The sequence below is a fragment of the Aquarana catesbeiana genome, linkage group LG05 (genome assembly GCF_042186555.1).
Source record: "Aquarana catesbeiana isolate 2022-GZ linkage group LG05, ASM4218655v1, whole genome shotgun sequence".
Lineage (NCBI taxonomy): Eukaryota > Metazoa > Chordata > Amphibia > Anura > Ranidae > Aquarana > Aquarana catesbeiana.
In genome coordinates this window covers 37,043,647-37,050,539 of record NC_133328.1, presented here as the reverse complement: position 1 = coordinate 37,050,539, position 6,893 = coordinate 37,043,647, and positions in this window count along the sequence as shown.

Sequence of the window (6,893 nt, the reverse complement as noted above, 5' to 3'; positions counted from 1 at the left end):
TAAATAAAACAAAGATTTTTCTAGAAATGTGCAAAAAAAACCCAAACAAAAATAAACCAAAACATGCTGCTCAAATAAAGTGCATAAAACACCCAAACAACAATGACATCAAACAATTAAACACAACCTGTGTATACCAAAATATTAACTGCATGAATAAACTTGTATAATCTGTTTTAAGAAACTCTAACCCAATATTGCAACAATGATTTATTCTGTAATAAAAACAAATAAATGTGTATAAAACAATTTTTCTTTATTTTTTCCCCTTTTTTATACACACTTATTAGTTTCTTATATGTTTTTATTACACAGTTTCAGAAAGCCCTGTCGTCTGCCACATAGGAATTTATTAATATTTAATAAACCAGGTTACTCTGTAACTAATCATGCTGCATTTGTTCTGCTACACTGAATTGATGTAAATAAGATAACATGAATAAAGGTTTTACCTCTTGTAATGGAATACTCAGATACAGCCCTGAGCCCCAGGCCCAGACTAGCCATCTGAAACTGGAAAATAGTAGAACAGAGTTTCTCAGACAAGGTTCTGATGGGTTCCCCCAAAGGTTGTTAAGGGTTTCTTGAGCAATGAGAAATTCCAGACTCTCAGATAAGTTCCCACTGACACCATTGATCTTTTTAGCTATCTGTAAGAGGGTACCGTATATACTCGAGTATAAGCCGAGTTTTTCGGCACATTTTTTTGTGCTGAAAATGCCCCCCTCGGCTTATACTCGAGTCAAGCACTTTTCTGCAGCAGAGGATGACATTTTCCGAACTGAGTTTGGGGCCCCGTATCTCAGGGCCACTTAGTGCTAGAAACCCCAGCTATATGGATATGGATATGTTGTAGTGCTAGTTCCACTGGGTTTGCACACCAAATTTGGGGTTTCTAGCACCAAGTGGCCCCGAGATACAGGGCCCCAAATTCTGTCAACTGTGTCCATCTTCAGCAATCTCATTTTGGGACCCTTTGGGTCCAGAGACCCCGAATTTTGGCTGCAGCTAGGGGGCATCTAGGAACCCTTAACTACCGAGTTTGAAGTTCGGGGGACCTATGGCTGCAAATGGGCACAGTGAGACTGCAAATGGGCATTGTTGACCCTCTTTTCCACTTACAGTAGCTGCGCATTTCTCACCCTAGGCTTATACTCGAGTCAACAAGTTTTCCCGTTTTTTTGTAGTAAAATTAGGTGCCTCAGCTTATATTCAGGTCGGCTTATACGGTAATTCTTCCCAATGACCACAAGCGTAAGGAACATTCTTCCCCCTGACCATCACACTAATGTATCATGAGTTGTAGATATATATTCATCTTTAGCAGGGGTTCCCGGAGAGTGTAAAGTTATTTCAAGGGTTCCTCTGTGCTGGAAAGGTTGAGAAATGCTGTACTAGAATGTCTGGACTCTGGAGATATTTTGGGACCAGCTTTAGTATGTTGGACTACATAGCTTCTTGGTGCTTTTTAATAGCCGAGAAATCTGTTAGACATGTGCGGTTGGTTTTGTACCGAATCAAAATTGGGACAAGTTTTTTGAAAATGTATCTAAATTTCAGAATTACAGTAGTAAGGATTTGAACGAATAGAAACAAAATTTTGGATGAAATTCGGATCGTTTTCAAATCGAACTCAAATCATTTTCGATTTGAATTTTTGAACAGAATAAAATAGAACAGAAAATAAAGGAATAGAATAGAAAAGAATGGAATATAAAATAAAAGAATAGAATATATTAGAGTAAAATAGAACTGAACAGAAAATAAAAGAATATAAAAAAATAGAATAGAAAATAAAGGGATAGAATAGAAAAGAATAAAGTAACACAAAAAGAAATAGATTAGAATTAAAAAAAAAAACAATAGAATAGAAGAGAAAGAATAAAACTATTTTCCAAAATGCAAATAGAATTAATTAATTTAAATAGAAAAAAATAGATTAGCATAGAAAATAACAGACTAGAATAGAATAAAGAAGAATAGAATACAATAAAACAATAGAATAGAATCAAATAGAATATAACCGTCTTTTAAAATTTGAATATAATAAATTCTAATTTAAATAGAATAAAATAGAAAAGAATAGAATGGAAAATAAATAATAGAATAGAAAAGAATAGAAAAAACATAGAATAGAAAGCATATAACAATAAAACCATCATCCAAAATTAGAATTTCAAATAGAATACATTTGAATTTGAATATAATATAATAGAAAAGAATATAATTGAAAAAAAAAAACACAGAATAGAATGGAACAGAAAGAATAGAATATAACCGTCTTCCAAAATTCGAATTATTAATAGAAGAAATTTATCTTTGAATGGAATTCGATTTGAATTTGAATAGATCTCAAATTTGAATCGCTTCAAAGTTTTTTAAATCGGTCGAATTGAGTTTGACTGGATTTGGAAAATTTTTATCTATTAGAATTTGAATAAACAAAATGATTTTCCGAAAACAAATTCAACGAATTAAACAAATTTTACTAAACAAATTTATATAAATAACGAGTCAAAACTAAACACATTTTTTTCGTTTTGCACATGTCTAAAATCTGCTAGGCTTGCAAGCTGTGAAATTCAAAAACATTGTGCTTCATGGGGCTTGGTCAAGTCTGACCACATACACTGTATGTCTAAAAGTATGTGGAAATCCTTACATCCCTCCAAATTGTTGAGTTTAGGTGTTTCCAGGAAAGGGGTCTGTAAGAATGACATTTTAGACCATTTCCAACTTTGTGGTAACAGTTTTCAGTTTGGGGCAGGCCTTTTTCTGTTTCAACTTGACTGTGTCCCAAAGCCAGCTCCATAAAGACAGGGATTGATGAGTTTGGTGTGGAGGAACTCAGATGGCCTGCACAGGTCCCTGATCTCAACTCTATTAAACATCTTTGGGATGATTCAGAATACAGATTATGAGCCAAGTGTTCTCCACCAACACGATACCTGACCTAACAAATGCTATTTTGGATAAATGGGTATAAATTCCCACAGACACACTTCAGCATCTTGTAGAAAGCCTTACCAGGAGAGTTGAAGCTGTTATAGGAGGGATGGCTAAATCCATACTAATACACATGGTTTTAGAATGTGGTGTCCAATAAGGTCATGTACTGAAGGTATGATGGTCAATGAAGGGGGTAATGATGGCATGTTGCTCGCCCCCCCCCCTTTACTGGCCTGCCAAGCTGCATGTTCAGATAAGGGTCTGGTGTGGATTTTGGGGGGGACCCCACGCCATTTTTTTAAAACATTTTGGCGTGGGTTTCCCTTAAAATCTATACCAGACCAGAAGGGCCCGGTATAGTTTAGGGGGGCATGCCGTGTTGCCAACCGCTCATAGATTTATGGGCAGCCCGTAAAAACAAGGCGTTTTTCCGGTGCCCGGGAAAGCCTGTAGTAAGGGAAAAGTGCCAGTATAAATGGCGGCGATTGGCTCGGGTCAGAACTGTGCATGCGCAATTCTGGAAATCCCAGAGAAGATCCAATCTTGAGCCGCCGAGCGAGTTTCCTGCACAGCCTCTGCCCAGCCCACCACCGCCGTGGTCCGCGCAGCCAATGATATCAGCAAATTTTTTCCCACCAACACCGCCGCCAGCCTATATCAACACAGGCAGGAGCCGAGCGGGCAGACTGAGAGGAACCTTGTGGACTGGAGAGCAGAGATCTGAGTGGCGGGTCGGGGAGAGGAGACAGCGGTGCAGGGGACTCTGGTCTCTGGAGTGGACGGACTGACACTGGATACTATTACTGGACCAGAGCACAGCCACAGCACACCCCGGTGCCTACACGTAGGATTCAGTGGCTGCTTGAAGCTCCGCCCACCACACTGCTGTCTTGCCTTCTGTGAGTTAAAGCTCCGCCCACCACTGGGACGGCAACAGCTTCTGGGAACTAAAGCTCCACCCACTACACGGGGCTGCACTGCCTTCAGTGAATTAGCACCGCCCCCCCTTCCCGGCCGTTACCCAGGAGACGCGTCCTCTAGACAAATGTGCAACACAGAGAGTTCCATAGAGAGCGAATGAGAGATTTCCATCCAGAGAGGCCGGGGTGAGTGTGATATATGGGGGGGGGGGGTGTGGTATACACCTGTGTATGATATACAGGTAATATGGGGGGATGGTACACACCTGTGTGTGTGATCACTCCAGCCCCCCTTCTAATTCTGTGTTGGGGGGGATCACCTTCCTTTTTTATGGAAACCCAAAAATTCCCAGTTGTCACCAGAATAGGAAGTGAGGGCAAATCTCCCATTGGAGACACCTGCCTTATAGGGGATTCCCCTCACTTCCTGTAATGTTCTGTGCCATCTGTGATACGTAGAGATCAGCTAAGGGGCGTCCTCCACCTCCTGTACCATGTCCGCAGCTTCTGTCCTCCACCTCCTGTACCATGTCTGCAGCTTCTGTCCTCCACCTCCTGTACCATGTCCGCAGCTTCTGTCCTCCACCTCCTGTACCATGTCCGCAACTTCTGTCCTCCACTTCCTGTACCATGTCCGCAGCTTCTGTCCTCCACCTCCTGTACCATCTCTGCAGCTTCTGTCCACCTCCTGTACCATCTCTACAGGTTCTGTCCTCCACCTCCTGTACCATCTCTGCAGCTTCTGTCCACCTCCTGTACCATCTCTGCAGGTTCTGTCCTCCACCTCCTGTACCATCTCTGCAACTTCTGTCCTCCACCTCTTGTACCATGTCCGCAGCTTCTGTCCTCCACCTCCTGTACCATCTCTGCAGCTTCTGTCCACCTCCTGTACCATCTCTGCAGCTTCTGTCCTCCACCTCCTGTACCATCTCTGCAGCTTCTGTCCTCCACCTCCTGTACCTTCTCTGCAGCTTCTGTCCTCCACCTCCTGTACCATCTCTGCAGCTTCTGTCCTCCACCTCCTGTACCATCTCTGCAGCTTCTGTCCTCCACCTCCTGTACCATGTCTGCAGCTTCTGTCCTCCGCCTCCTGTACCATGTCCGCAGCTTCTGTCCTTTACCTCCTGTACCATGGCCGCAGCTTCTGTCCTCCACCTCCTGTACCATGTCTGCAGCTTCTGTCCTCCACCTCCTGTACCATGTCCGCAGCTTCTGTCCTTCACCTCCTTACCATGTCCGCAGCTTCTGTCCTTCACCTCCTGTTCCATTTCTGCAGCTTCTGTCCTCCACCTCCTGTACCATGTCCGCAGCTTCTGTCTTCCACCTCCTGTACCATGTCCGCAGCTTCTGTCCTCCACCTCCTGTACCATGTCCGCAGCTTCTGTCTTCCACCTCCTGTACCATGTCCACAGCTTCTCTCCATCTCTTGTATCATGTTTGCAGTCCCTGAAGGGGAGTTTGGAGAGGAGTCAAGAGTGGGTACACCGCCTGGGATGGGGGTCACAAGAGAAATCAGACGTGTGGACTGTTGAGAGGAGACTATAGGATAAAACTAGAGCTACCAAGCTGGAGCCATCCGACTGAGCCCTACCCAATGTACCTGAGCGGAGGTCAGTGACAGTGCTGATCGGTCAGTCTGGTTGCTGATTACAATAATGTAAGGGGGCACTGATACAAAGGTTCCCCCCTATATTAGTAACACCCCCTCTTACCTTAGTGTATTCACACTGTGGAAGGTGGTCTCTGGTCACTAGAGCCCCACCCTTACGGAGTTCCCCCTTAGATCATGATCTGCAGCGTTCCCCTTTACATAAGCGTTACGTTTCACTGTAAGGGGGAATCTTGCAGATTCTGATGTAAGGTGGAACTCTGTGTTGTCTGGGTTACAGTAACCTTACCTTCATGTAAATGGAGAAAGTTGTTTTTTGACTTTTGTTTAACTTGAATGCATTGCTAATAGCACTAGTGATATATTTATAGTTTAAATATTGATATTTGCACTGTTTAACAGTCATTTTAAGTACTTTTTTTTCAGTGCCAGTAAAAAAGATGGCTCTGCCAGTAAATTTCAGGATTGCTGCCAGTAAAAAAAATGTGTGCGGTTTGTAAATTTTTGCATCCTGCCAGTAAATTTCATTTCAGGGGGTTGGCAACACTGGGGGCATGCTGTTTTTTTTCCAGAATTTTTCATCACAGCTGATGAGTATCATCGGTTGTTCAGGACATAGTGGTAGGCTTCCCGGCAACCAGCTAGGCTTTGGACAGAATTTGAATCGGTCAATCATTTACCGATTTGGAGTTTGTTGGAAAATTAACCACTTAAGGACCAAGCCTCTTTCTGAGATTTGTTGTTTACAAGTTAAAAACTGTTTTTTTTTTGCTAGAAAATTACTTAGAACCCCCAAACATTATACATTTTTTTTCCTAACACCCTAGAGAATAAAATGGCGGTCGTTGCAATACTTTCTTTCACACCGTATTTGCACAGCGGTCTTACAAGCACACTTTTTTGGAAAAAATACACTCTTTTTAATTAAAAAATAAGACAGCGGTAAAGTTAGCCCAATTTTTTTTATATTATGAAAGATAATGTTACGCCGAGTAGATTGAAACCCAAAATCTCATGCTTCAAAATTGCGCCCGCTCGTGGAATGGCGTCAAACTTTTACCCTTAAAAATCTCCATAGGCGACGTTTAAAAAATTCTACAGGTTGCGCATTTTGAGTTACAGAGGAGGTCTAGGGCTAGAATTATTGCTCTCGCTCTACCGATCGCGGCAATACCTCACATGTGTGGTTTGAACACCGTTTTCACATGCGTTCGCACGTTTTAAAAAAAAAAAAAAAATTCTTATTTATTTTACCTTTTATTTTTTATTTTTACACTGTTTTTTAGATTAAAAAAAAATTGTATCACGTTTATTCCTATTACAAGGAATGTAAACATCTCTTGTAATAGAAAAAAAGCATGACAGGACCTCTTAAATATGAGATCTGGGGGTCAAAAAGACCTCAGATCTCATAT